General features: G+C 42.5%; 1 protein-coding gene across 1 annotated transcript in view; it reads left to right on the top strand.

Annotated features, from left to right (window-relative positions):
- The first annotated feature begins 399 nt into the window (after positions 1-399).
- Positions 400-11,048, top strand: part of Lyrm9 (LYR motif containing 9) — an 18,338-nt gene continuing 7,689 nt past the window's right edge. Inside the window, exons 1-2 of the mRNA XM_048794374.1 lie at positions 400-404; positions 10,771-10,775. The gene's annotated coding sequence lies outside the window, so the exon portion shown is untranslated. The remainder of the gene's footprint in view (positions 405-10,770; positions 10,776-11,048) is intronic.

Consider the following 11,048-nt stretch of genomic DNA (forward strand, 5'->3'; position numbering starts at 1 on the left):
ATTTTTTGCTGTCTTTTGCTATTGAAGTGGGCAGAGTCCATCTCCTACAATCTGAGCTTTTCTTTACCTTTGGCCATAATCCTATAACCAGAGAGCCAAGTGCTGACTGAGTACGAAACCATTGGGCCCGAGAGATTAAGATCAACCCATCAGGTGGCTATGAGTGAGCATGGGGTGTCAGAAATTGTGGTCCTATTATGGCCGTGGGCCCAGGAGCAAGCTTTGGCATGTGATACTAGGGCCACACAGGGTCTATGCGCTTCCAATGGACCCTAAGAGTATTTGGTAATTAAAAACCATGTAAATAAAAACCATGGTAATTAAAGCCCTAGGTCAAGAGTTTGACAATCCATGTGGGGTAAATGTGGCATACCATATTCCACTTTTATGCAGCCCCCAGTTCAGTACACTATGTAGTGGGATCCCTCAACCATCTTCCCTGGGCTGAATTAGGTATTTCTGAATATCAGAAGGCTAATAATAATTTCCATCCATCTCCTGGATAAGGTTCTATAGTTTGCAGAGAGTGATTTTCATCCTTTCCACACCCTGCACCCCTTGCTGCACCATCTCCAGGCAGAAAAGGAGAAATGGGAATGTGTTCAGGCTGGTGCACTGTTGGGAAGCCTCTTGGCCCCTTCCAGCCCTCCTCCTGCTCAGATACTTCTGAGAGTTAATGCAGAGGTCAGGAAAATGGCTGATGTACGGTGTTGAACTAGCATTTCCCTTTGTGAGTTGGACCAGAGCAGCTGTCCATCTCATTTCCAGACACAACAACAAAGGGGTTTTTAAAGATAAAACCAGCTGGGTGCAATGGCACCTGCCTGTAGTCCCAGCAGCTCAGGAGGCTGAGGTAAGAGGATCGCAAGTTCAAAGCCAGCCTCCGCAATTTAGCAAGGCCCTAAGCAACTTAGTGAGACCCTGTCTCAAAATAAAAAAACAAAAAAGGGCTGAGGATATGGTTCAGTGGTTAAGTGCCCCTGGTTCAATCCCCAAGACCCAAGAATACATACATATGTAAATAAATAAATACAAAAAAACGTATTTTTAAAAAAATTTGGAATGACACATTTATGCTTGAATAAAATGTATCTTATTTCTCTCCTTCCCTTTCTCTTCTGCTTTCTTCTTTCTTATCCAGGAAAGTCTTCAATTTTTCTTCTTCTTCTAACATAGAATGGTGAAGGTTAAGTAGGTGATTCACTTACTTTATAATGTTTCATTGGCAGATGACCCAAAGGCTAGTGAGATGTGGAGAAGCTACAAACAGAAAAGAGGCTATTGCTTCTGACCACATGAAAGCCACTGAAACCTTAAGACCAGTGAAGATGGAAGCCAACTAACTGTACAGGCAGAAGGGCAAATGGGAGAATAGTAAGTGAGGAAGTGAGACCGCCAGTGTAGACCATGCTAATGAGGGCTATTTATCATTGAGATCTCAGTCTCAATGTCAACTTTTTTTTTTTTTTTTTTTTAGTACCAAGGATTGAACTCCAGGGCACTTGACCACTTAGCCACACCCCCAGCCCTATTTTATATTTTATTAGATACAGGGCTTTACTGAGTTGCTTAGTGCCTTGCTTTTTGCTGAGCTGGGTTTGAATTCGCGATCCTCCTGCCTCAGCCTCCCTAGGCGCTGGGATTACAGGTGTGCAACACCAGGCCTGGCCTAAATGTCAACCTTTTGGTGTATCACATGACCACCTTTTATTTCTCTGCAAAGCACTTTTTTTTTTTTTTTTAAATACTGGAGATTGAACCCAGGGGCACTTAACTACCACATCTCCAGCCCTTTATTTTTTTATTTTTTATTTTGAGACAGGATTTCACTAAGTAGCTGAGGCTGGTTTTGAATTTGCAATCCTACCACCTCAGCCTCCAGAGTCACTAGTATTACAGGTGTGCACCATCATGCCCAGTTGCAAAGCACTTATTTATTGCAAAGCACAGTCTGTCTTCCTGTCTGTGTCTGTCTCTCCCCTCCCCCTCATTTTCTTTGCCCCTAGGACATAACGCATGCACAATGATCATATATGTTTTATTTATTCTGTCTCCCCAGAACCTCCAAGACTAGGTGGTACCTGGTAGGTGTTCTATACATTTATTGAATGAAATAGATAAAAGTTTGGCTCTGATGGAGAAGTGAGAAAGAGATCTATCTGGTGGGGAATGTGGAATAAAGAAGGATGTCTTCTCAATCAGCTTTTGGGTTCACTGGCTATCTCTATTGTTTTCTGTTCAGAATCTCCCTGTAAAGAGGGTGGGGAGGCTTCCTCTTCCTGCCTCCCTGTGCCTGAAGAATTCCCTAAGATAACTGCTTCATGTGTCTGTGGTCTGTGGCTGAGCTCCAGAATACATTCTCCCAGTCTCCCAGTTTCCTAATTTTGTTACTTTGTTTTTGAGTGGAAACCTCTCACTCAGTGTTTGTCAAACTTTAACGTATCTAAGAACAATCTGGAGATCTTGTTAAAATGTAGGTTCTGTCAAGCATGGTGGTGCATGCCTATAGTCTCAGCTACGCAAGCAGTTGAGGCAGGAGGATCACAGATTTAAGGCCAGCCTGGACAATTTAGCAAGACTGTCTCAAAATACAATAGAAAGGGCTGGGTGTGTAGCTCAGCATAGAGCACTTGTCTACCATGTGTGAAGTTCTAGGTTAAAAAAAAAATTGATTCTGCTGGTCTAGATGGGAGATTCTGCATTTCTAACAAGCTCCTGGGTGAGGTCCATGCTGTTGGTCCATAAATTTTGAGTAACAAGTTCTAGACCACTTTGGTAAGCTGCTTAGATGAACAGGTGGAGAAGCAGAGATTGATGAAGTAGCAGGAAAGAAAGAGGCAGCCAAAGGAGCAGAAGAACTTTAGGGGCACAGAGGGGACAGAATCAAGAGCACCAGCAAAGTGATGAGTTTTCTCAGGCAGAAGGAAACTCCCCTCAGTATAACAGGAAAGAAGCAGAAGGGATGAGAAGAGGAAGCGCTTATCCCATGGTATTTAATTTTCAACGCAGTCACCAGCTAAGAGAGAGGGTGGAGGTGGCGTGTGGGTGCTCTGAGAAACAGTCATTTTCTTCCTGAGAAGTATCCAGTATGACTTTCAGGTTTGGATCATAAATTTAAAGTAATACCCATCATCTCTGTTATGTAATTTTCTCAACATTAATCTGTTTGGGTGCACATTGGAGGAGGAGGATTGATTCATCCAGAGTTGAGTGACAGAAGGGGAGAGGAACCAGGAAGTTGAGGGTGTTGGTGAGAGAAGGATTTTAGTGAGGGTAAGGCCCTGGGCAGGACACTGACACTCAGCCCCTGCTCCCATGGGGCTCCTTCGGGAAACAGATACGACTGATAGAATCACGCAAATGCATACTATGTTCATGTACATGCACATTTGTACATATTATGTGTAAATGTAGTTATATGTAAATGTATTTGTTTACGTAACCAGCAGAACTGTCTGTGGCCAACCCAAGATCCCTTGAGCCATACCATTGTGCAATACCTGGCTGATTTCCAGCTGCCCGGCATCTGCATCTCTGCCTGGGAGCAGAGCAGGCTAGAAGTACCAGGGAGTTAGCAGGAGAGCATTGTTCAGCCAGTAACTGACAGGAATTGAAGTATAAATACCCACAGAGGAGGGGAAGGATCACTGAGATAAGTGTTCCACACTGCCTCCCCAGCAAGATGAAGCTCAGCTGCCCATGGTGGGAACTCGCTTGGCAGGGATTTCTTTCTTTTTTTTTTAACCCCCTCTTTTTATAATATATATGTATTTTTAGTTGTTGATGGACCTTTATTTTATGCATTTATTTATATGTGGTGCTGAGAATCGAACCCAGAGCCTCACACATGCTAGGCAAATGCTTTATCACTGAGCCACAGCCCCAGCCCAGCAGAGCCCTCTTCCCTTCCCTGTTGTACTTCTCCAGTCCCTTCCTGGTTGTTTTCTAGGACCATCTTCTAAATGAATTACTTGATCTCAAATCCTTGCTTCAGAGTCTTCTCCTGGAGAAATCCAAATTCAAGTATATATAATTATAAATTGTGATGCATGCCATGGAGAAAGGTACAGGCTACAACTTTGGGTCTCTGTCCCAGTGTGGGGCAGGAGTGGGAGTGTCCGAGAAATTGAGGAGGAGATCTGTGAGTTGGGATTGAAAGGAGGAGCAGGATGGAAGGAACATGGTATATTTGAGGGTCTGAAAGATCACTGTGAACGCAGTGGCACAGGCCTGTAATCCTGACAATTTGGGAGGCTGAAGCAGGAGGATCACAATAATGAGGCCATTTAACAAGACCCTGTCTCAATATAAAATAAAAAGGATTGGGGATGTAGCTTGGTGCTAGAGCACCCTTGGGTTCAATCCTTAGTACTGCAAAAAGCAAAACAACATTGTGGTCTGCAGGGATATGAAGGGAAGCTTAAGAGAACAGACCCGGCAGGGTCTTGTAGGAGTTGACATAAGTATTCAGAGAACACTGGGAAGCCATTAAGGGGTCTACTGCAGGACAATGACAAGATTAGAACTGCCTTCAACAGAAAACAGAGGAAGACAGGAAAGGGTGAAGGGGAGGGATGGTGTGCCAAGGCCTTGGTCATGACCCAGGCCCTTGCACAGAGTTTTGCTCATGGAGGAGTATCAGTAAATGTTTGCTGAAGTGGAAGGTAACTATTAATTACATATTTGATGGACCAGAACACCCTATTTCCTGGTCAAGCCAAATAATGGTTTTCCTTCATTAATGTTGCCTTTTTTTTTTTTTTTTCCTCAGCTAGTCAACTTTATCAGCCCTTCGTCTTGGGACAAAATCAACAGAATAACTCTCTTTTCTGTTTTCTTTTTCTCATTCTCTCCTCCCTTCGTTTTTTTTCTCTATCTTCCTTCTCTTCCATCCCCTGTCCACCCCTCCATCTCCCATCCTCTGCCAAATATCCCCATTTAGCAAAACAGATTATTTCCTACAGTCTTCTCTTCTAGTAACTGTAGCATTTCATTCTTATCTGTGGCCATCTTAGGACTCTACAGAGGTCACCAGTGGAAACAGAGTCACACATTGTGAGCCAGGTAATTTTAAAATGGATCTTTAGTCACCCGCCATCAAAATGCAAAAAAAAGAATGGTGTTCCCAAGCACGTTCATTCTTTGAGTAATATTGCAATACAAAAGTCCAGAATGCACATATTCTTCTGAGGGGGGGAAAATTCATCCCAAAGTTGATTTATACCAAAAAAATGTATGTATGGACATACATGTTATTTACAATCTTAAATCTTGAGACATTGAACATATTTTCAGAGATGAAAAAGTGGAGACTCACATTCAGAGACAATATGCACCTGATCACCAGTGTGATCTCAAGTGTGGCCACTGTCGATAAATTACTACAGAACACACCAGAAATAGAGAATGACATATACCAGTCAGCAAGGTTAGATTGATGGCGCTGCAGAAAGTAACACAAGACAGAAGACTAAAGGCTAAAACTCCAGCCTATAAATTACTCTCCAAGTGTATGTTGTAAATAGTCACAATTGTACCCTTTTTCCTCTTGTACTCCTTTTTTATAAAAATCTTGAAATCCTTGCTCATCCTCTTCTTCCACCCAGCAATTAAAGAAGAAAAGACACTAGATGTCTGAGATTTTGCATAACCTTTTATACCCAATATTTTCATTGTCTTACAAACAAATCTTGAGCAGTCAGCTAGGGTTATGTTTTGCAGCACCCTGGGGTGGTGAAGATGTGTTCACTGGGTTTCCATTTTCGCCCCGTGCCCTCTTTTGGCACAATCACCCCATGCCCCTCACCCTGTGTTCTGGCAGGATTCGAGACATGCAAATTTCGAACTGGTAAATAGCAACTTTGCATATTTTGAATAGAAGAGAACTACGTGGTACCACTCATTCTGTTCTCAGGGAAATTTGAGATAATGCGGAGTGAGAGTAAGGGCAGATCGGAGGTCCCAAGTATTTTCTTCAAAGTGTTTATTATGCTTATTAAATCTATTGTATACTGATGAATTAATTTGAATTATTTACATGGTCAACCTTTGAGACAATAATCTGATTTAATCAGAGCATGCAAATGTATCATTTCTCTTTGAAATCTTAAAACAGGTTTAAACTGGAAGCATCAGGACTTCTTATATCTTTCCCTACAAATACTGGTTACAAATCTGCAGTTGTCAGGTTAAATGACACAATGTCAGAAATCAAGAGAATGTGGCAATGTATTTCTTAGGGAATTCAATAAATTCCCCTGTGAGAGCATGTCCTCAGGACAGCCAACTCTTCGGTAACAAATTTCTTAAGCAAAAAGTCATTCAAATTCTGTTTATCTGTAAATATCATGCACCCTCTGACACAAGGGTGTTCATCTGCTGAAATTTCAGTGTAAAGGAAAATGACATGGTAAGAATGATTGGGTTTTCATTAGATTATGGGACTCATGTCATTTTAGTGACTGTTTGAACTATTAAGAATTCTTTAGTTTAATTCCCAAAGCTGTATAAATCTAAGGTTTCTGTCAAGTTAAAAGTATCACAGTTCAATTATTTTTAAATCTAAGTTTCTGTTGTGACTTGGAAAATAATATTGGAGATTGTTGGCCACATCTGTCCTACTTTAGGTTATTTTATTTTTCTTGGTATTTGGATGTTTATAGCTTTTTTTGGTGAAAAATAAAATCTCATGTGTTTATAAGGATAGAAGAAGCACAAGTAATTCTGAAGGTGGAGCCTTTCAGAGGTAAAGAGAACAGCTTGCATCTTGAATATTTTATGAGATCTAGGTATTAGAAGGATGTTTCTGAGGCAGGAACGCAGCGATCTAGGAACAAAAGGGAGATGGGACCAGGGAACAGATTGTGAAATTTGTTAAAAATATTAAGTGATCCTAAGGCTGAACAGGGAGTTGAGGATGTTACTGCAGATTGTTCCTAATAAGGGGCTTAAAAGCGTAATGATTTATTGATTGGATATGCACTAATGATGTGCCCCTGATTATGCATGTGTAAATAAGAGGGCTGATTTATGAGGGCACAATTGGATCTTTCAGATGTATTGGGTACAAGTCTACATACTGAAAATAAATGGAGGCAATTATCAGAATATTTCAGGGGAGGAGCCCCCCACTGATTTGGAGGCTGTCTAGTATGTTAGGTGAAGAGAGAAACCAAAANGCGTGCGGGGGCCGGGGGGGAGCCGGGGGTGTCCAGGCCTCTGCAAAGCCGGGCCCCGGCCCGTGGCTGAAATGCTGATCTCTCGGCCCAACCTCAGGGTCAGCCTGTTTGCTCGTTTTTAAAAGGAATCTCTACCACCCACTCCATCTGCAGGAGCACCCCGTTACCTAGAGCAACCTTAGCGGTTTGATTGAGTATTTCTGTATTACAGAGCAAGTCACTCCGTGACTCCGTGGCCAAAAATCCTTAGATTTTAGGATTAATCTTTTTTTGTTGTTACTGTTTTTTTTTGGTTTTTTTTTTTGAGATACAAATTATATCGCATATGCTTCGCCCATTTAAAGTGCATTCATTTACTGTATCTTAGAATGTGAGCTGAAATATACAATCTATCACCATAATCAATTTTAGGAATTTCCATTATCCCCCCAAAATCATCCCCTTTAGCCGTCCCACCCCCCATCTCTTCCTGTTCCTCCCAGCTCTGATTAACCACTACTCTTTCTGTCTGTATAGATTTGCTTATTCTGATCATTTCATATCAATGGTATCATACATTATGTGGCCCCTTGTGGCTGGCCTCTTTCACCTAGAAGAATGCTCTCAGGTTTCACCCATGTTATGTCATCTGTCAGTCCTTGGTTTCTTTTATTGCAGAATAATATTCCATTATATGAAAGCACCACATCCATTCATCAGGTGATGGCCCCTAGGACTCTTGAATTTGTCACTGTCACCCACCAGACCTCCAGATAGGAGGACATGGCTAAAGAACTGCTTGCGGAGGTTTTAAAGAAAAGAGAATGACAATGTATTTTTTAGCAAGTGTCCTTGGGTGGCACTGTGGGGATTGGACTGGATGGAGAGAGTCAGATTAGGAGATATTTGGAGAGTCCAAGCAAGAGAAAGGTACAAATTTGGAATCCAAACTAGTGCCAGTGGGAGTGAGGGGTAAGGGCTGCATTGGTTGAGAACTTGACTACACAGGAGAGGGAGTGGAGGAAGCAAGATTGCTGTCCCATTTGTAGCTTGGGAAATGGAGCACTGGAGTGGACAGGGACAGGGAGCAAAGCCATTCCTATTTTTCAGCTTTCCCCATCAAGAAGAGTAATTGCATATTTAAAAATGGCTTGTGCAGGCTTAAATTTAGCTTTTATCAGTACTCAACAGGGCATAATTTCTAGTTATTTTCTGCAGTGCCATTCTTTTTTTAATGTATGATATTTCCCACTTACTTTTAGGTGCCCTGTGTCCAGACACAGGTTAAGGAAAAGAACAGTGGGGGGCCTGGAGGCCTGTTTCTGAACATCGGTGTCAGGGATAACACTTGGCTCTCAGGAAATTTCCTTTGTGGCTTCCTCTCCCCTTTCCCTTTATTTTGTTGTCATGGTCTCCTTTGGATTTTGTAGTTGTTTGTGTGTGCGCATGCATGCTCATGCTTAGCATTTTCTTTGTGGTCCCCTTTCTTTATCTGTGTAATTGACATCAGTCTGACTTTTTTTCATCTATATGCAGAGGTGGGGACAGGGGCACTCTACGTGATGTCCTTGTGTTTCTTTAAAGCGTGGAACAAGGTTTTGTGGAGGAGGTTGAGAAGTACTGAATAATAGTCCAGTCAAGTGCTTTAATAAATGCATGAACCTGGTCCTTCAGGAGTCCTGAAAGAGTTCTTTGTGGGGTCCTCTACCTTGATCTGGTTAGCATTTTTATGGATGGCTGACATAGACCCAACAGGTGGTATCATGAAGCAAGGAAGGGCATGAGCTTTGGAATCAAATAGACTTAGGTTCAATGCCTTACCTTACCATGAGCTAGCTAGCTGTTTGGCCTCTATCAAATTACTTAACCCTTCAGAGCCTCAGTTTCCTCATCTTAAAAATGAAGCTAATGGTATGTATACAATAATATTGTTGTGAGGATTAAATGAGATACCAGATGGAAGGTCTCATACTTGCTGTGTACTAATCGCTCCCTGAATGGTAATAAGACCTGCCTTAGGTAGGACAGCCAAGTTATGTCAGACTGTTCATTTCTATGGCCAGGGCTGAGTCCAGAGCTATACATACATTAGCTGCTCTGACTGGTGTTGCATAGATAAATGACATTTATGACAGGTAGGGTTAATCTCTTTCTAATTTCTTGTACCTTATCTGTGGTTGTTTCTTTGCTTTTGTTGTATGGAGCTGAGTAGAGTTGGGTAATAGCTTGTGTGGCAGATTGTGACTCTGGACTGAACTAATAAAATACAAGATGGGGAAACTGATTTAATAATATAGTTCATGGGGGAAAGGTGCTTTTAAAGTGGATGCCAGGGCCATGTGAAAGCCTGAGCAGAGAATGCAGCTCAGATTAGGCTGCATTCCTTGAATTCCTAGATCAAAGGCGGTGACAGTGCCATCAGGGATGGAACTGGTCAGAACACAATCAACTACTACTTTCCCACTGACAGTATGTTTGAGAATGATATCAGTAATGGGGGACATATGTCCAGAGGAGGCAAGTGGGATGCAGAAGCTATGGGAGATGACATTCCTTTCCCAATGATTATGTTGAGAAAGCGATGACAAGGGGCTGTAGTAACTGACTTTGGGTGTGAGAAACTGGAATTTGGGGTAGGTGAGGGAAGGTGTTAGTCCCGGAGGGCAGAGCTGAGACCAGTGAGTAGAATTGTGTGGTGGCAGGCTTTAGCTCAGAACCAGAAGGATTTCCCAGCAGCCTGAGTGGAGGAAAATGGGGTGCCTGTGAGTTCCCTGCCACTAGGGTGCATGTTGAGGAAGGAAAACTGGATGGCTCTCTGCCAAGGGTGTTTCTTAAATAACTTTTTATTACAAACATTTTCAAAATGCATAGAAGTTAAAATAATGGCAAAATGTCCATCCCTAACATCCAAATGAAGTCTTGACATTTTGCCACTTTTTTTTTTTTTGTACCGGGGATTGAACCCAGGGGCGCTTAACTAGTGACTCACATCCCCAGCCTTTGTTTTGTTTTGTTTTTAATTTTTAGTTGTAGATGGACATAACATCTTTATTTTATTTATTTATCTCTGTGTAGTGCTAAGGATCAAACCCAGTGCCCCACATGTGCCAGGCCACACGTGCCAGGCCACACATGCCAGGCAAGTGCTCTACCACTGAGGTATAGCCCAACCCCTGTTTTGTATTTTTTGAAATTTAGAGACAGGTCTTGCAGAGTTGCTTAGGGCCTTGCTAAATTGCTGAGGCTGACTTTGAACTTGTGAAGCTCCTGCCTCAGCCTGCTGAGCCCCTGGGATGATGGTGTGCGCCCCTGTGCCTGCCTCCACGTTTTCTTATATTTCTCACTCTGTCTCTTCTCTCCTGGTGTTGACTTTTGCTCAACGATTTGAAAATAAGTTGCAGATCTGATGACACATCACCTCTAAATAATTCCCACTTGCATCTCCTAAGAATAAGGGAATTCTACACATAACCATAACATCATTATTATTTCTAAGAAAATTAATGATTAATAATAATTCACATCATTCTCTAATGTCAGTTGTGGGATTATTTTCAGTGGGGAAGTTAAGCAGGATGATCACTGTGTGGAGGACAGCTGGCGGGCCCCTGAGGGCAGGTAGATCTCCTTCCAGTAATCCAGGCCAGAGCCTGAACTGGAGCCTGGGCTAGAGTACTTTGGGGTGATGAGGGCTTTTTGAGGTCATCCCACTGAACATGGTTCAGGGTACTGAACGAGTGAGGGCTCCCAGGAGGAAGTGCCAGACCCAGAGTTGAGTAGTGAAGACAGAGCTGCAGGAAACAGAGGAGTATTGTAGGAGGACACGGGGGGGGGGGGGGAGTATTCAGGCAAACAGGGATATGGGACGTTTTGGGGGAAAGGGATAATATG

This window comes from Marmota marmota, unplaced genomic scaffold (genome assembly GCF_001458135.2).
Source record: "Marmota marmota marmota unplaced genomic scaffold, marMar, whole genome shotgun sequence".
NCBI lineage: Eukaryota > Metazoa > Chordata > Mammalia > Rodentia > Sciuridae > Marmota > Marmota marmota.